Raw genomic sequence first — 21,281 nt, 5'->3', positions numbered from 1 at the left:
TATCACCAAACTTATTTCATCTGTCGTTTTATTACTCTCCTTTCTCTCTCTCTCTCTCTCTCCCTCTCATTTTTTTTTTTTTTTTGGTTTTATTACTCATAGTACAAATTTAGTCAACATGAACTATTTAGGTTTTACTTGGGTGCCATGCATCACTAATCGATTAAAACAATCAACTTAGTATTTGGAAGTAAAACACCTAAAATTCTATTTTCACTTTCGTATATTTAAACAATCATATAATTTTTGCAAAAACTATAACCAAACACAACTTCTCAAAAAATTTAAACAAAGTGAAAAATATTTAGTTTCTATGACCAAACACCTACTTAATGAACTAGAATTTCTCTTACATTTCATGATCAAATAGCAGAATAAAGAAGCAAAAGTTTTACTAGGTTGATAAGCATAAGCTATATTCTTTCCTCAGCTATAAAATGTTGGAATTTTAAGCTTAAGCTGCAAAGATAAGTTGGTGTGAATGAAAAATGGAGGGAAAAGTTGAAAATTTGAGCAAAGTTACTTTTGGAAGAGAACTTTGTACCACATCGGTGGTGGCAAGGGAGAGTTGTGTGTTACATATGAAATGTCATGCCCCGAACCATGGCCTAGGCGTAACACGGCACTCGGTGCCTGACTGCATGTGACCGAGCGAACCACATGGCTTGCTGAATCATCATGAGACATACATGAGCGGAAATATAACGTGAAGTGCATGATGAGCTTTTATAAAACATAGTAAGTCATTATATTAAACATAAGTACTTGATTAAGTCATGAATGCGGGCAATATCATAAATGAGCCAAACCGGCTAACCAACTCTGGAAGCCTAACATGACACTTGTCTTATCTATGAAACCTCTAACATGAGTCTGAAACACGTAACATACTTGCTGGGACAAGGCCCCCAGCATACCTTTAGATGCAAAACTAAATAAAGAAAGACAATGCCTAAACCCCGAATGAGATGGGGCTCACCTATAAGCTGGTACGTGCAGATCTTAATGAGCAGAGGCATCGTCCTGTAAATCCGTACCTGTATCATGAAATGCAGGCCCCCGGGCAATAAAAGGGGACGTCAGCACATTGAATGTACTGGGATGTAAAGCAGCTGAAAGAAATAACATGGGACATGGAATAACATAATAAGAACTGAAACTGAAAACCTGGACATGAACATGAGCATGGGTATATATATATATAACATAAGTAAAACATGATAAGTAGGGAGAGCATTTCATAAACTGACAACATCATATCACCACGTGGATACGTGGAGTCTGGTACCTCATCGGACCAGCAGAGCCCTCATACCTTGCCAGGGTATAAGGTGGTAATGTTCCTGATGGATCCATTCAGTGTCAAATTAAGGAAATCGTCCTAATTGGGCGGAGCGATCCTTGTCCTACGGTGGCTACGTAGTTTCAGGCTATCTGAGCCTTCTCGGTAATTCGTGCAACTCCCAAAAACATGAACATGATATAATTGGCTAAGAAGCCCATGATTTTCGTGAATTAACTTGTACTTGTCTTGTAATCATGATTTCACGAAATAAATTGTAAACATGGTTTCATGAAATAACTTGTAAACATGGTTTCATGAAATAACTTGTATTTAGCATGTATGTATCTTGAGTCATGGAATGAAGATAGTTATATAATACAATTGCATGAAAACTTGTAGACATGTAGGATATTCATGAAATAAACATTTTTATTTAAAAACATGTATGCAAAAACCAATGGAATACAAGATATGGGTTTTCATGGATTACGGACAGATTCTCAACAATCATAAAGAAATATTAAGAACTCAATGATGGAATTATAATAATTCATACATAATATAATCATGGACATAGACCTAGGGTTATCATTAGTATGGTATAGAAACCCTAGTTTTAGTAGAGAATCATAATTTATGGATTATGAGGCGTGGGGAAGAACAATGATGTTCCCACACGTAGATAGTAACTCTACATACCTGGTAATGCTCCAAACTTGAATCAAAGACTTTAACTTTGAAGAAGATTTCCAAAATTTTGAATCTTGAACCTTGGGATGGGTTTTCTTGAAAACCCTAGGTTAGGAATGATGATTTCTTGTTTAGATTAGAAGGATATATATTAGAATTGACTTGGAATAATTGGAATGGGCTTACCTTGGTGTTCTTGATGATGGGAGAGAATAGAAGGTCGTTCTAGGGCTTGGGGGTGTGAAGAATGAAGTGAAAAAGCCTTAAAACGAAGTTTTAAAATTGCTGTCGGACCCATTTTACGCTCTATTTTACGGCCCATAAAATTTTTACGGACCATATATCCCCCCGTAAATCAATTACAGTGATTTGGGCTTTCGGGACCAATTTTACGGTCTAAATATACGGCCCGTATAATTTTCACAGCCCGTATATTCCACCGTAAATCGACAGAACACTATTTTAGTAAAACAGGCATAACTTTTTGTACAGATGTCTGTTTGACCTCCATAATATACCGTTGGAAAGGTATTTCAAAGATCTACAACTGTCAAGAAGGAAATTTTCCCAACTTCCTTACAGAATTTTCCGTATACTCATTTTAATTGAGACGTGGTGCAAACTCACTTGAAAACACGCTCCATAGGGTAGCTTCCGACTTTCCTTTGCTCAAGGACTCTTCTCATGTCTTGATTGGGTTTCAAACACTATTTATACACTACTCAAATTGGATTCATTATACCCCCGTCTTATGAGTCAAATCTTAGCCCGCATGCACGAGGTGTTACAATATCTCCCCATTGGGATCATTCGTCCTCGAATGATGGGTCATGGTTAAGAATGTGGCCGGACATAACTTGAATATATCAACGTGAAGAAACATGACATGGAACATGGAAAACTGACATGACATAGTTTCATGAAAACATGAGTGCTAAAACATGAGACATGAATAGAGAATACATGAACTTGAACGTGAAACGTGAGGCATGAATACATAAGGGACATGACATGAATACTAAAGGTAGTTACCTTGAAGGCTATCTGCTTGCTCTTCAAACAAGTGAGGATATCTGGATTTCATGTCTTTTTTGGCTTCCCATGTAGCCTCTTCAACTTTCTGGCTCCTTCATAAGACCTTTACTGAGGCTACTTCCTTAGTTCTCAACTTGCGGACTTGACGATCAAGAATGGCTACGGGGATCTCCTCATAGGTGAGGCCATCCTTAACTGTTATAGTATCACTAGGAACAACCAACGACGGGTCTCCTACACACTTCCTCAACATGGATACATGAAACACTGGGTGAACAGCAGCCAACTCTTGTTTCAACTCAAGTTCATAATCTACTAGACCGACCTTTCGTGAAATTCTATAAGGTCCAATATATCTGGGACTAAGCTTCCCTTTCTTCCCAAATCTCATAACACCCTTCATAGGTGACTTTAAGGAATACCCAATCATTAACTTGAAATTCTAAGTCCCTTCGCCTCATATCTGTGTAAGACTTCTGGCGACTCTGAGCCGTTTTCAAACGTTCTTGAATCAACTTGACTTTCTCCATCGCCTGATAGACCAAATCTGGCCCTAATAACTCTGCTTCACCAACTTCGAACCAACCAATTGGTGACCTACGCCTTCGCCCATACAGAGCTTCAAATGGTGTCATCCCAATACTAGCATGATAACTGTTATTATAAGAAAACTCAATGAGAGGCAAGTGATCATCCCAATTACCTTTGAAATCCAAGACGCATGTTCTCAACATATCCTCCAGAGTCTGAATAGTACGCTCTGCCTGGCCATCTGTCTGCGGATAAAAAGTTGTGCTGAGGTTCACCTTGGTACCCAATCCTTTCTAAAAGGATTTCCAGAAGTTCGCCATGAACTGAGCACCACGATCTGAAATAATGGATACTGGGGTCCCATGCAATCTGACAATTTCATTAACATATAGCTTGGCATAATCTTCTGCTGAATTTGTGGTTTTGACTGGTAAAAAGTGTGCCGACTTAGTAAGCCTATCAACGATCACCCAAATAGAGTCATGTCTCCTAGCTGAACTAGGTAGACCTGATACAGAGTCCATATTGATCATTTCCCATTTCCAGACGGGAATATCAATATTCTGAGCCCAGCCACCAGGCCTTTGGTGTTCGGCTTTCACTTGCTGACAATTCGGACACTTAGCTACAAAATCTGCTACATTCTTCTTCATATCATTCCACCAATAAATCTCCTTAAGATCATGGTACATCTTAGTGGAACCTGGGTGAATGGAATACCTGGAGTTGTGAGCTTCTGACATGATTCGCTCTCTAAGCCCATATACATCTAGAACACATAATCTGCCTCGGTACCTCAAGGTACCATCATCTCCCCCTTGTTCAAAAGCCGTCATCTTATGCTTGTGAATCCCCTCTCTCAGCTGCAACAAGTAGGGATCACTAAACTATTTCTCTTTGACTTCAACCACTAATGAGGAAAGGGCTCTATTCTGAACAACCACGCTGCCATCCTCAGAGTCTAAAAGTCCAACTCCAAGACTAGCCAAACGGTGAACTTCCTTGGTCATAACTCTCTTATCTGTATCAACGTGGGCTAAACTTCCCATGGAGCGCCGACTAAGAGAATCAACTACAACATTCGCTTTCCCTGGATGATAGAGAATATCCACATCATAATCCTTAAGCAATTCGAGCCATCTCCTCTGCCTATGATTCAGATCCCTTTGCTTGAAGATATGCTGCAGGATTTTATGATCTGTGAAAATATCAACATGCACTCCATACAAATAATGACGCCATATCTTAAGTGCGAAAACTACAACTGCCAACTCTAGGTCATGAGTCGGATAATTCTTTTTGTGAACCTTGAGCTGACGAGATGCATAAGCTACAACCTTACCATGCTGCATTAAGACACATCCGAGACCAACTCCCGAAGCATCACAATAAACCACGAACCATTCGGTTCATTCTGGTAGTGTCAAAACTGGAGCAAAAGTCAATCTCTTCTTCAACTCTTCAAAGCTTCGCTTACAAGCATCTGACCATTGGAACTTAACCTTCTTCTGGGTCAACTTAGTCAACGGAGCAAAAATAGAGGAAAATCCTTCGACGAAACGTCTATAATAGCCTGCCAGACCCAAAAAACTCCTTATATTGGAAACTGAAGTGGGTCTGGGCCAACTCCTTACCGCATCAATCTTCTGAGAATCAACTTTAACACCTTCTCCTGAGATCACATGGCCTAAGAATGCCACTGACTTAAGCCAAAACTCACACTTTGAGAATTTTGCAAAAAGTTCGCGATCTTTAAGAGTCTGCAACACTATTCTGAGATGTTCTGCATGATCAGCCTCCTTACGGGAATACACCAAAATATCATCAATGACGAATAAGTCGAGATAAGGCTTGAAGACCCTGTTCATAAGATCCATAAAAGCAGTTGGCGCATTTGTCAACCCAAATGACATAACAAGAAATTCAAAATAGCCATAACGGGTTCTGAAAGCGATCTTTCGGAATATCAAATTCCTTAACCTTTAACTGATGATAGCCTGATATGAGGTCAATCTTGGAATAACATTGGGCGCCCTGAAGTTGGTCAAATAAGGCATCTATTCTAGGAGGAGGGTACCTGTTCTTAATGGTGACCTTGTTCAACTGACGGTAGTCTATACACATACGTAAGGAACCATCCTTTTTTCGGACAAATAAGACTGGCGCACCCCAAGGCGAAACACTAGGCCTAATAAACCCTTTGTCAAGAAAATCTTTCAACTGGGCTTTTAACTTTGCTGGAGCCATTCTGTATGGTGGAATAGATATCGGATGAGTATTGGGAAGTAGATCAATTCCAAATTCAATCTCCCTGTCAGGAGGGACTCCTACAAGATCTTCAGGAAAGACCTCTGGAAATTCATTTACAACTTGGACGGACTAGAGAGTTGGAGTCTGGGCATTTGAATCCTTGACTCAAACTAGGTGGTAAATATAACCTTTGGAAATCATTTTTCTGGCTTTTAGGTAAGAAATAATGGGTACTATTGAATTACCCTCCCATTCTATGACTGGCTCATTAGGAAATTCGAATCTTACAACTTTAGTTCAACAACATACTGTGGCATAACATGAAGCTAACCAGTCCATACCCATGATCACATCAAAGTCTACCATCTCTAACTCTGCTAAGTCAGCTATGGTTCTATGGTGATGGACTAAAACTGGGCAACCCCTATAAATACGCCTAGCTATGACTAACTCTCCAACTAGGGTGGACACTTCAAAGGGTTCATGCAACTTTTCCGGTTCGAACCCAAATTTCTTAGCAACAAAAGGGGTTACATAAGATACAGTGGATCTTGGGTCAATAAGGGCATATACTTCAAAAGTGAAAACTGTGAGTGTACCTGTGACAACATCTGCTCTAGCCTCTGTATCCTGATGACCTGTCAATGCATACAAACGGTTCTGACCACCGCCTGTATTGCCGGACCTTGCCGTTCCACGCCCCTACTGGGCCTGATTGTGACTAGGAGCTGCTGAATTTATGGATTGCGCCACGTTACCTCCAGTACCCTGTGTGGCTGATGGACAGTCTTTCTGAAAATGGCCCTTCTGACCACATCTAAAGCAGGCATCAGTACCCACACAACACTCACCTAAGTGTCTCCTGTTACACTTGCCGCATATCGGATGAGTATAAGTCGACTGACCCACACTAGCCTGAGAGTAAGAACTTGATGGCCTGAAATTCTGCTTCTTATCATTACGGAACTTAGGGAGTGGGGCACTTGCTGTGGACGGAGCAGGTCCTGCTGACCTGTTCTTAAAGAATTTCTTGTTCCCGTTCCTGCTGAACAGTCCGGTAGACTTGACCCTCTTGTTGAATTCCTTGTCTTTCTCTTTCTGCAAGGCTTCCTCCTCCTTTAGCCTTGTCTCATTACCCTGTACGTAAGCAACCATCTTAGAGATGGTCATTCCCCCATTTTGTTCAGCAATATTGGCCCCATCACACAAATGGGAATCAAGTCCTCCAATAAACTTCCTCACTCTTGCCCTCATATCCGGTACCATATGTGGAGCATGCTTAGCCAGACTGACAAATTCCAAATAGTAGTCCTGAACTAACCTGCCATTCTGCTTAAGCTTCAGAAATTGCTCAGCCTTAGCCTCTCTGACTTCTATTGGCATGAAGTGGTCCAAAAATGCGCTTGTAAATTCATCCCATATAGCATCAGGTGCATCCTCACCTCGGGATAATTTCCAAGATTCATACCAAGTGTTAGCAATGCCCTGTAGCTGATGAGCTCCAAAAGTAGCTGCTTCGGTTTCTGTAACTATCATAATCCTGAAGATCTTTTGAAGAGCATCAATGTAGTCCTGAGGGTCCTCATCTTTCTTTGTCCCAGTAAAGACTGGGGGATTCATCCTGAGAAAGTCCTTAGTCTTAGAAGACTCTCCATTACCTCCTGAACTTGACCCAGATTCCTGACGTTGGGCCTGAGCTGCTACTAGTTGTGTGAGCATATTGATAGCATTCCTAACATCCCCATCCGAATCAGTAGAAGGTGTAACTGTAGGAGCGGTTGGGGCTGCTGTCTAAGTCGGAACGGTCTCTTCGCGAATTGTTTCCGCAGTATCCCCTTGGCCGGTGGCTGTAGCCTTTCTGGTGTATTTCTTTTTCGCAGGCATTTTCTGAAAATACGTACACACACGAGTTAGAAAGGCATCCTAAAAATACTTCTCTAACTGCACGATCTAGAATATGAAAGAAGTGAGACAATCCTGAATGTCTTGGTGGTCAACTATTTATATGTGTGGGGCCCTCACACATATAAAAGTGACCCCACTGGACAGGGCTTCATAGACTCCCTAAAGACACTTGAACCTAGGCTCTGATACCAAGCTTTGTCACGCCTCGAACTATGGCCGGGGCGTAACAAGGCACTCGGTGCCTGACTGCATGTGACCGAGCGAACCACATGGCTTGCTGAATCATCATGAGGCATACATGAGCGGAAATATAACGTGAAGTGCATGATGAGCTTTTATAAAACATAGTAAGTCATAATATTAAACATAAGTACTTGATTAAGTCATGAATGCGGGCAATATCATAAATGAGCCAAACCGGCTAACCAACTCTGGAAGTCTAACATAACACTTGTCTTGTCTATGAAACCTCTAACATGAATCTGAAACACATAACACACTTGCTGGGACAAGGCCCCCAGCATACCTTTAGATGCAAAACTAAATAAAGAAAGACAATGCCTAAACCCTGAATGAGATGGGGGTCACCAATAAGCTGGTACGTGCAGATCCTAAAGAGCAGAGGCATCATCCTGTAAATCCGTACCTGAATCGTGAAATGCAGGCCCCCGGGTAACAAAAGGGGACGGCAGCGCATTGAATGTACTGGTATGCAAAGCAGCTAAAAGAAATAACATGGGACATGGAATAATATGATAAGAACTGAAACTGAAAACCTGGACATGAACATGAGCATGGGTACATATATATATATAACATAAGTAAAACACGATAAGTAGGGAAAACATTTCATAAACCGACAACATGATATCACCACGTGGATAAGTGGAGTCTGGTACCTCGCCGGACCAGCAGAGCCCTCATACCTTGCCAGGGTATAAGGTGGTAACGTGCCTCATGGATCCATTCAGTGTGAAATTAAGGAAATCGTCCTAACTGGGCGGAGCGATCCTTATCCTACGGTGGCTACGTAGTTTCAGGATATCTGAACCTTCTCGGTAATTCGTGCAACTCCCAAAAACATGAACATGATATAATTGGCTAAGAAGCCCATGATTTTCGTGAATTAACTTATACTTGTCTTGTAATCATGATTTCACGAAATAACCTGTAAACATGGTTTCATGAAATAACTTGTAAACATGGTTTCATGAAATAACTTGTATTTAGCATGTATGTATCTTGAGTCATGGCATGAAGATAGTTATATAATACAATTGCAGGAAAACTTGTAGACATGTAGGATATTCATGAAATAAGCATTTTTATTTAAAAACATGCATGCAAGAACCCATGGAATACAAGATATGGGTTTTCATGGATTACTGACGGATTCTCAACAATCATAAAGAAATATTAAGAACTCAATGATGGAATTATAATAATTCATACATAATATAATCATGGACATGGACCTAGGGTTATCATGAGCATGGTATAGAAACCCTAGTTTTAATAGAGAATCATAATTTATGGATTATGAGGCGTGGGGAAGAACAATGATGTTCCCACACGTAGATAGTAACTCTACATACCTGGTAATGCTCCAAACTTGAATCAAAGACTTTAGCTTTGAAGAAGATTTCCAAAATCTTGAATCTTGAACCTTGAGATGGGTTTTCTTGAAAACCCTAGGTTAGGAATGATGATTTCTTGTTTAGATTAGAAGGATATATATTAGAATTGACTTGGAATGATTAGAATAGGCTTACCTTGGTGTTCTTGATGATGGGAGAGAATAGAAGGTCGTTCTAGGGCTTGGGGTGTGAAGAATGAAGTGAAAAAGCCTTAAAACGAAGTTTTAAAATTGCTGTCGGACCCATTTTACGCTCTATTTTACGGCCCATAAAAGTTTTACGGACCATATATCCCACCGTAAATCAACTACAGTGATTTGGGCTTTCGGGACCAATTTTACGGTCTAAATATACGGCCCGTATAATTTTCACAGCCCGTATATTCCACCGTAAATCGGCAGAACACTGTTTTAGTAAAACAGGCATAACTTTTTGTACAGATGTCTGTTTGACCTCCATAATATACCGTTGGAAAGGTATTTCAAAGATCTACAACTTTAAAGAAGGAAAGTTTCCCAAATTCCTTAAATATATTTCTGTATACGCATTTTAATTGAGACGTGGTGCAAACTCACTTGAAAACACGCTCCGTAGGGTAGCTTCCGACTTTCCTTTGCTCAAGGACTCTTCTCATGTCTTGATTGGGTTTCAAACACCATTTATACACTACTCAATTTGGGTTCATTATACCCCCGTCTTATGAGTCAAATCTTAGCCCGAATGCACGAGGTGTTACATGAAAACACATACTCTAGCTCATAAAGAGTTGAAAAGAGAGTCTCCCCTCGCGCCGTCGTCGTCGCTCGACTTCGGATTGGGATTTAGTCTGATTGATTGATAATCTTTTTGGACCAAATCTACTTTTTCAATTTCATAATTTAATTTCCATTTCTGATATTATATAATAGTATTTCCGCGCAAAAATTAATTTAAAATTGGCGGAATATTCCCAACGGCCATTTTCTTTTTTTGGAAAAGGCAAGTCTTTTCCGAACAGGCACCATACCTGTTCGGAACAGGTATTTCCGTTCAAAAATCCTGACTATAAATTCCCGAGGCTTCGCCTCATTTTTATAGACAACGGAAAAATCCCGAACTTCTGCAATTGAAAATTCCTAACTTCTTCTCTTCACATTCAGTGCATCGTTTTAAAACAAAAACTGTAAGTGTCATGTGATTTGCTCCGCCATTTGAGTTCGCCGGAGTTCTGTACGTAGTTTGCATTGCTGCTATTATAGAAACGTTCTTCCGCTCTATCTTGGGAGGAAGTAACCCAGATCCTTGGCAACAGTGAGGGGGTTATAATTCCTTAAGGACACACAAGCAACTTGTGGGCTCGGTATATTTTTTCTACATCTTCTACATTTATGTTTGCTTATTTTATTTCTGGTTTTGATTAATAAACAAAAACTTTGTTTATTAATTACTGTTTCAGATACATATAATAACAAGCTTAAGGAATTATATTTTTGTTCTGATATTCTATTAATCTATCCAAAAGAAAAAAAGAAAACAATAACTCTTTTGAAAAAAAAAAAAATATATATATATATATATATACACTCTTTTTGGAGATTAAAGTCCTTGTGACTTTCTACTCATATTGTTACTCGATTTGAAGATATAAAAAATTCATCGAGGTAATATAGTCATTTGTACTCGATTTGAAGATATAACACTTCATTGAGTTAATCTAGATATTTGTACTTGATTTGAAGATATAAAACCTTTATCGAGTTAAGTATTTGGTTTGAAGATTAAAAATTCACTGATTTTCTAAATATCATTTGTGTGTATCAATTTCTTTTCAGAAAAATGACTACTGTAGAACAACAAATTGATTCTGTGAATGCTACCGCCACTGCGGCAATGGCTACTGCATCGTCAAGTCGCACGATTCCGACACCAGCATTGGCTAAGCAGAGAAGTCAAAAACAATAACCGGTATCGACTTCAAAGCAGCAGAAAATGTTCTTCTACTTGACCACCCTTTGTCTATAAAGATTTATCAATGAGGACATTCCTGTCTTGCCTGAGGAAACTCTAGAGAATGAGAAATTTGTGGTACTTGAGGCGTGGAAACATTCCGATTTTATGTGCAAAAACTATATTCTCAACGGCTTAGAGGATGGCTTGTATAATGTCTTCAGTGTGTGTAAAACGTCTAAAGAGTTGTGGAACGATCTTGAGAAGAAATACAAAACAGAAGACGCGGGCTTAAAGAAATCCGTGGCTGCAAAATTCTTGGATTTCAAAATGGTGGACAGCAAGTTCGTTATGTCACAAGTCCAGGAACTATAAATCATAATCCATGATCTTCTAGCGGAAGGTATGGTCCGAATCAATATTTTTATTAAATATATTGATTGTGTTACTAATGTTAATTTATTAATTGAAGGTATGGTCATAAATGATTCGCTTTAAGTAGCAGCAGTTATCGAGAAGTTGCCTCCGTTGTGGAGAGACTTCAAAAACTACTTGAAACACAAACGAAAAGAGATGACCCTTGAAGATCTGATTGTGCGCCTAAGAATAGAAGAAGACAATAAGGCTGCAGAAAAGAAGTCACGAGCAAGTTCAACAATTGCGGGGGCAAATGTTGTTGAAGAGGCACCAAAGAACGGCAAAAAGAGAAAGACGTTGTCTAGACCTAAGAATTTTCCACCAAAGAAGAAATTCAAAGGCAGTTTCCACAATTGTGGAAAAATAGGACACAAGGCTGCGGAGTGCAGAGCTCCGAAGAAAGAAAACAAAAAGCATCAAGCGAATATAATAGAAACGAACGAGGAAGTGGAGAACCTATGTGCCATGCTCTCCGAATGTAATTTGGTAGGAAACTCTAAAGAATGGTGGATTGACTCTAGGGATACTCGCCACGTATGTTCTATCAAATGATTGTTTTCATCCTATGCTCCCGCAGGTCCACATGGTGGGATTCTACTGGGCTTCTTCTTGTTGTTGTTGTTGCTCCCGCAGGTCCACATGAGACTATCTTTATGGGAAAATCCTCAACTGCTAAAGTCGAAGGAGTTGGAAAAATCTGCTTGAAGATGACATCAGGAAAAGTGGTGACACTCAATAAAGTTCTCCATGTTCCAGATATTCGCAAGAATTTAATTTCTGTAGCACTTCTCGTTAAAAATGGGTTTAAGTGTGTTTTTGTTTCTGAAAAAATTGTAATTAGCAAGAATGATATGTACGTAGGAAAAGGTTACCTGAATGAGGGCCTTTTCAACCTTAATGTAATAGCGATTGAAATGAATAAAGATGTTGTTTCTTCTTACTTGCTTGAGTCACCTAAGTTTGAATGTAATAAAACCAAGTGTCAATTATGTGTGGAATCAAAGTATGTTAAACATCCTTTTAAGTCAATTGAAAGGAATTCAAATCCTTTAGACTTAATTCACACCGATATTTGCGACATGAAGTCAACACCATCTCGTGGTGGAAAAATGTTTTTCCTAGCTTTTATTGACGATAGCACAAGAGATTGCCATGTTTATTTACTTAATAGTAAAGATGAAGCAATTAATGCATTCAAGCAATACAAAAATGAAGTTGAGATACAACTAAATAAAAAGACTAAAATGATCAGAAGTGATAGGGGTGTCGAATATGAATATCCTTTTGAAGAAATTTGTTTGGACTATGGCATTATTCATCAAACAACTGCTCCATACTCTCCTCAATCCAATGGGATTGCAGAAAGGAAAAATAGAACCTTAAAAGAAATGATGAATGCCTTATTGATAAGTTCTGGTAACTTGTGGGGGGAAGCTATTCTTACTGCCAATAGAATACTTGATCGAGTTTCCCATAGCAAAACACAATCCATCCCATATGAAAAGTGGAAAGGAAGAAATCCTAACATGAAATATTTCAAAGTGTGGGGTGCTTGCCGAAAGTGCAAGTTCTGAAATCTAAGTGGGTAAAAATAGGACCAAAAACTATTGATTGTGTTTTTATTAGATATGCAACGAATAGTAAAGCATATCGATTTCTTGTTCATAAATCAGAAAATCCAGAGATTCAGGTGAACACGGTAATTGAATCAGGCAACGCTGAATTTTTTGGAAAATATATATCCGCATAAAAATGAATGTAGGACATCTAGCATAAGATCTAAATGACCTCGGGAAAAAGCAAATGACAATATTCACAGTGAGGAAAATCCAAGACGTAGCAAACGTCAAAGGATGTCTACATCCTTTGGACCAGATTTTCTAACATTTTTGTTGGAAAATGAGCCTCAGACTTTTAAAGAAGTTATGTCTTCCCCAGAAGCACAATATTGGAAAGAGGCAATCAATAGTGAAATAGAATTCATATTAAACAATCATACTTGGGAATTGGTTGATCTTCCTACAGGAAACAAACCCTTAGGTTCTAAATGGATTTTCAAAAGGAAAATGAAGGATGATGGCACTATTGACAAATATAAGGCAAGACTTGTTGTCAAAGGATTTAGACAACGAGAAGGTCTTGATTATTTTGAAACATACTTGCCGGTAATGAGAATTACATCCATTCGGGTGCTAATAGCGTTAGCCGCCGTGTGCGATCTTCAAATCCATCAAATGGATGTTAAAACGGCCTTCTTAAATAGATATTTGGAGGAAGAAATCTATATGAAACAACCCAGAGGGTTTGTAGTTCCAGGAAAAGAAAAGAAGGTGTGCCGACTTGTTAAATCTTTTTATGGACTAAAACAAGCACCTAAACAATGGGATGCAAATTTTGACCAAATAATGTTGGCAGACGGGTTCAGGATTAACGAGTGTGATAAATGTGTTTATATTAAGAACACTCCAAATCATATAGTCGTTGTTTGTTTATATGTAGATGATATGTTGAATGAGTAAAGACATTGCCAACATAAATGCTACTAAGCGCATGCTTGCTAGCAAATTTGATATGAAAGACTTAGGAGTTGCTGATTTAATTCTAGGAATTAAAATTCAAAGAACTCCTAAAGGTTTAGCATTGTCTCAGTCTCATTATATTAAAGTGGTACTTGAAAAATTCAAATATTAGAATTTCAAAGTCGCAAGAACTCCAATTGATTTGAACCATTCCTTTGTAAAGAATAAAGGTCAAAGCAAGTCTCAAATGGATTATGCTTGAGTGTTGGGAAGTTTGATGTACATAATGAATTGTACACGACCTGATATATCTTGTTCTATAAGTAAACTGAGTCGATACACAAGTAATCCTGTCCAAACTCATTGGATGACAATGAAACGAGTTTTGGGGTATATTCCCACCCAAGATTATGCTTTACACTATAACAATATCCCGCGGTAATAAAAGGATATGGTGATGCAAACTGGATCACCGGTTCAACCGAAACTAAATCCACTAGTGGATATATTTTTACTATTGGTGGAGGAGCAGTATCATGGAAGTCGTCTAAGCGCATCGCCCGCTCTACTATGGAGTCTAAATTCATAGTGTTGGACAAAGCCGGTGAAGAAGCCGAATGGCTCCAGAATTTTTTAGAAGACATTCCATTTTGGCCTAAACCTTTGGCACCTATATGCATACATTGCGATAGTCAAGCCGCAATAGGAAGGGCTAGAAGCATTATGTATTACGGAAAATCTGGTCACATACGACGAAGACATAATACCGTTAGACAACTATTCTCTGGTGGAACTATCACAATTGACTATGTCAAGTCAAAGAATAATGTGTCGGATCCACTTACAAAAAGCCTATCTAGAGAGGCAATTGAGACATTATCAAAGGGAATGGGACTATGGCCAAGGATAAGTCAAAATGACAGTAACTCTACCTAGAAGACTAGAGATCCCAAAATCTAGGTTCAAAGAGATCAGACAAAGTTATGATTGATGATTCAACATTGTCAAACAACAACGTTGGTCCATTCTCGTCATGAAGACAATGTTTGGTAACAAGGATAAAGCATTAGAGCTTTTAATGGTTTCTAAGTTTGACATGGGTTTATCAAATAGTGTATCTATAGGGTAACACAGTTAGGAATCACATATGTAAGTGAGAAGTGGAAGCCGCTTCAAGGAGAGTTATGTAAGGCCAATTGTCTACACACTTATGAAACCAAGCGGTGTTCATGGCTGAAACGAACACAACAATAAGAACCACAGACGGTTAAGGATTAATTATGTGACTTATGTTTTCTAGGTATACACCAAAGCTCGACGGTTCAAAGATATCAAATCTACCAATTGATCGTGTATATCCAATACATGTTCACTACGGAAAGTTCAAAGGGAAACCTACTTATCCAAATGCGATTAATAATTATTTGGAAATCACACAGTTTTTTCATGCATATTTCCATTATAGCCATTCCCCATTCATGTGGAATTTGTTGGGATTTTAAGCTTAAGCTTTAAAGATAAGTTGGTGTGAATGAGAAATGGAGAGAAAAGTTGAAAATTTTAGCAAAGTTCCTTTTGGAAGAGAACTTTGTACCACATTGGTGATGAAAAGGGAGAGTTGTGTGTTTATATATGAAAGCACATACTCTAGCTCATAAAGAATTGAGAAGAAAGTCTCCCCTCGTGTCGTCGTCGTCGCTCGGCTTCGGATTTAAGATCTGATTGATTGACAATCTTTTTGGACCAAATCTACTTTTTCAATTTCATAATTTAATTTCCATTTCTAATATTATATAATAGTATTTCCGCACAAAAATTAATTTAAAATTCGCGGAATATCCCCAACGGTCATTTCCTTTTTGGGAAAAGGCAAGTCTTTTTCGAACAGGCACCATACCTGTTCAGAACAGGTATTTCTGTTCAAAAATCCTGACTATAAATACCAGAGGCTTCGCCTCATTTTTACAGAGAACGGAAAAATCCTGAACTTCTGCAATTGAAAATTCCTAACTTCTTCTTTTCACATTCAGTGCATCGTTTTAAAACAAAAACTGTAAGTGTCGTGTGATTTGCTCCGCCATCTGAGTTCGCCGGAGTTCTGTAGTTTGCATTGCTGGTATTACAGAAATGTTCTTCCGTTCTATCCTGGGAGGAAGTAACCCAGATCCTTGACTACAGTGAGGGGGTTATAATTCCTTAAGGACACACAAGCAACGTATGGGCTCGGAATATTTTTTCTACATCTTCTACTTTTCTGTTTGATTATTTTATTTATGATTTTGATTAATAAACAAAAACTTATTTATTAATTACTGTTTCAGATTACTGATAATAACATAAAACAAATTCATTTTCAGTATCACTCATCACTTTCTAGAGTATTTAATCTACCAAACACATCAACATATGATAAAACCCAAAGAATGCCACTTTTAGAAATTCCCCTCCCTATATTTTTCACCAATTAAATACGAAATTTCAAAGCTTCCCAAAAATCTTTACAACTTTTAACCGGAGTAAACATAGTCAAAAATAAAAGGGGATTATGTTGAACATTCTCCTGAATTATTAATTTTACCACGTAAGCAAATCGAGTTTAGAGCTCCCTAGTTCTTGCTGACAAAGATAAGTACAAAACAATTTGTAAACAGTAAAAGTATTAGAGGTCAAATATATAGCTGATGATAATTTTACATTCAGCAAAATGCTCCGATTACACATTGCATTTTAAAAAGTAAATAAATGCTTATTTTATTTAAAAGTGAACAGATATTTAAATAATACATTCTCTATTTTTCAAAATTAAATATTTAATAAAAAATAATCTATACTTTTTAATTCACATATTATTATTTATTACTAATCCATGCAATACTAACCACCACATAACTTGTTTTAAGCAAATGACCGGAGTCATTTGGTATGCGGGATAGGATAGTCAAGGAAGGATATCTCATGGGTTTGGACTTGGGGTATTTCATAGAATTAGCTATCCCACCTTCTATATGGGATAACTAATTTCATCATTTTAGTACAAATAGTGGGATAAAAAAATCTCGATTCTAATTAATACTCATACCAAACGCGGAATAAATAGTGTCGCATTTTATCCCTTAATTTTTATTCTTATCTCACCAACCAAGCGACTGTAACTCTGTAAATAACTGAAAAGAATAACAAAATGTAATTATATAATACAATCGAAAATATGTGTACATTGGCATTTTCGCCCATTACAATTGTTATGACAATTGACATTGCTGTAAATATTGTTTACGTCTAAATTTTGGTTGAACTAGAAATTTTATGCACATTTCAATATGATTTATTTTAAATTTCTAGGTTATTGCATTCTGTGGTGAGCAAAGGACTGGAAGCCAAAGGTTTACCATATAGTAAGCGGCCGGACTCCTAAGAAGATTTTTTGGCAATCTTTTGTTTATTATTTAATATGTTTTGACAGATCGAATTTCTAGTTTACAACAATACTTCCTCTCAATAAGGTGTTTTGAATTGAATTTTTAATAAATAGAAGGTAATAATAAGGAGTGGTATTGCATTGATGTTGGATTATAGTTCATTCATTACTCGTTTGGTACGGGAGATAAGAGATAATTAATCCAGAAATTAAATTTGAGATGAGTTTATCTCACGTTAAGTTGGGATAAAAGTGTGATATAACTAATCCATGAATTAGTTATCTCAGGATTGTATTGTTATTTTTATTTCGATGGAGGGGAGATAACAATTCCGGAATAATTAATCCTGAAATAATTATTCCTGGAATAATCTGTTGCCCAACCAAACGCCCCCTCAATTACAAAAAATGACATTTTTGTAGCTATAAGGCTGGTTGTTACGTGCCTTGTCACTTTCTTGTTCGTGATATTTTCCTAAAATTCGACACGTCTAAAATAGTGCAAGAGTGTCTGTACTGCTCGCCCAGCTATCAGTATCACCTTTACCTTACGGGCAATATTGTATAATTATTTTATTTTTATCAGCCATTCATGCTTGGCCACCAAATTTGGATCGTGATAGTGCAAATTAATCCTCTAATTAGGCCCACATTATGTATTAACGTTTTGATTAGGGATAAGGCATCATTATGCCCAAACTATACCCGAAGTTGCTACGACACACCTTACCTTTTTCTGAGTTCGATTACCCCCCTAAACTATTTTAAATGAAATAATTACCCCCCTAAACGCTGATGTTCACTCTCATATGGGAGAGTGAGATACACTCTCCTGCCACATGTATATTTTTTATTTATTTTTTTCGCTTACGTGTCAATTTTTTTAAAAAAATGAAAAATGGCTATTTAAAAGATCTGAAAATTGATTTTTTTTAAATCCGTTTTTTTTATACAAAAACAAAACTAAAAACATGGATTTTTTAAAAAGATGGAAAAATGGATTTTTTTTAAAATATGGAAAACTTGATTATTTTTTAATATGTCTTAAAAAGTCTTGATTTTCATGATTTCATTTTATTAGGACACTTTTATTTTTTCAAATAAAATCTGGATTATTAAAAAAGAACTGAAAAAGTGTTTTTCTTGTCAAAATGTGAAAAAAAATGAATTTTATGAAAAAACGGAAAAATTAATTATTTTTTAAAAATGTGGAAAACCCGTTTTTTAAACTAAATTTAGAAAAGTAGATTTCTAAAAAAAATGAATTTTCATATTTTTTTAAAACAATTTAGTTTTCCATAATTTAAGAAAATACAGATTTTTAAGAAAAAAATAAGTTTTTCATATTTTTATGTTTCTCACTCTCCCAAAAAGAGTGAAACACACTCTCCTTGGCACGTCAGCGCTCTCTCTTGTCACATCAGTATTTAAGGGGGTAATTATTCTGTTTTTTGCGAAACAAACAACATTGAATGTAGTTGGGGAACGATTGCATAACTTCCCCAAAAAAAAAAAAACTAATTGTCACATTTCCAAACTGGGAAGGGACATAATTGACATCCGACCTTAATTACTCACTGAGTGTACGTACCCTGAGTTAACCTGTTTTGAAAATCACGTAATCTGCTTTCTAAATAAAGTACAAACAGTTTTAAAAAATAAAGTAACTGAATGTATTTTATTAACTGTACTGAGCATAATCATATCCCAAACTAGCAATATCCTTAGAAATACTAAGCCCCGTTTGGCCATGAGAATTATTCACTTTATTCCGGAAATTTTTTTCAATTTTTTTCGAAATCAGCGTTTGGCCATGAGAATTCCGAATACAACTTGAAGTTGTATTCCGGAATATCAAAAACTCAAAAAATTTGTTTTTCAAATTTTTTTCACTTTTTTATAACTACATTTCACCAAAAACTACAATTTCAAAAACTATGGCCAACACAACTCCAACTCCAAAATTTAAAAAAAAAAAAAAAAAAGTGATTTTTTTTTGATATCTATGGACAAACGGGGCCTAAATATCTGAAAAACCACTAGTTAAGCCATGAGTCTAATGAAAACTGAAAATGTCTTAGTACATAGTGTCTTCGGGGCAATTCCTGAAATATTAAAACAAATGTAAGTAGACTAACAAGGGTTGAATCTCCTACCAAAAGAATAAAATAGATATGTTAGATTTGGGTTTGAGTCTAGCTGGTGGTACCAAGCTCAATTGTACTTATATCAGCATCAAAAAGGAGCAGACAGTTTCAGGTTGAATAATCGTCGCAATACTTAGTAAATCTCATTGACTACGCTAAAAAGGAGAATTTAGAAGTTGGCTAGGTAATTAGACTCTGATTGAGAAACTGATCACATATTTGGACTAGAGAGTGAATGGGTAAACTGTGAACGTATTCAGTCTCTAATTTTTTGACCTGAGGGTTGACTTCTTGTTAACTTTAACACCTAAAATCATGGCGGATTCAGGATTGAAGTTTGTCGATTTCCATCCATCTCAAATTAAAAATAAAAAGAAACAAAATAAAGGTCTACATGGTGACCAAGGAGAATTGAACCAATGACGTCTAGGCAGCAAAGCTTAGCAAGTTCTGTTACTACCATTAGACCAATAATACACTTTGTTAATGGGTTGCTAAGTCGTAATTCTTATATATTTCCTGGATTTCTCAATACAAATACAGGATTCGCGAAAATGTTACTGGTTCCCGGGAATCCCCATCCATTACTTTAAAATCAGGCCCTTCTTAAAGTATAAGATTGAGTCCAATGCGTATAATTGACTTCGACAATGAATATTTTGCATGGATTGAGAGTCTGAGTAGAAATTCGCAAGGAAAGTGAAGAAATGATCTTAGCCAAGGTTGACCGTGAGGTAAGTGAGACGTTAACCTCTTTATTGCTTGCTTTTCTGAAAATCATAATTTGAATTTGCATAAATGCTTGAAACTGATTCTAAACTACCTAGTAAATTGTGGGAGACGAATGCATAGTGAGACATATATATGTTATTTTAAGCTAAAACGCTATGAAATTATAGTATATTATGCCTCTTATGACTATGACATGATTGTATACGGTAAAAATCGAATATATGTTAGGCCGGTGAGACCGGTGACTGAGGGTAGAAGGAGATCAACACAGGTGTGGAGATTTGCTTTCTAGATCGGAGGAGTGCATGAATCGAGGAAAGGGAAGAATATTGTTCAGTTCGATTTTCCCATAGCCGAGTGGATCATGGCCGTTCCTCCGTTTGATCATGGCCGTTCCTCCGTTTGATTGTGGCCGTTAGTCCGTTTGATCGTGGCCGTTGGTCCGGGAGATCTGTTGCGCGACTGCCACGCGTCGATAACGTCCTGCCATGTTCAACTGCCAATCGTACGGGCGTCAGACCGTACGGCCAACCCAACCCAAGCTAATTCATTTCAGAGTTTTTCTTTATTTTTTAGTCTCTCATATTGTATGAAGCCCATAAAGCAACACTATAAATAAGGGTCATTGCCCACTTTTGAGGGGTTGGCTTCTTCATCTCAAGAACTCTTGTAATAGCAAAAAATATATACAAATCTCTCTCAATATCGCATTTTGATTCGAATTTGTTGTGTTCGTCTCTTAAATTTGTTCAATCGAGTAATACTCATATATTAGTATACACATAAATC

The sequence above is a fragment of the Lycium barbarum genome, chromosome 8, assembly GCF_019175385.1.
Source record: "Lycium barbarum isolate Lr01 chromosome 8, ASM1917538v2, whole genome shotgun sequence".
NCBI lineage: Eukaryota > Viridiplantae > Streptophyta > Magnoliopsida > Solanales > Solanaceae > Lycium > Lycium barbarum.
This window is presented reverse-complemented; position numbering follows the sequence as displayed.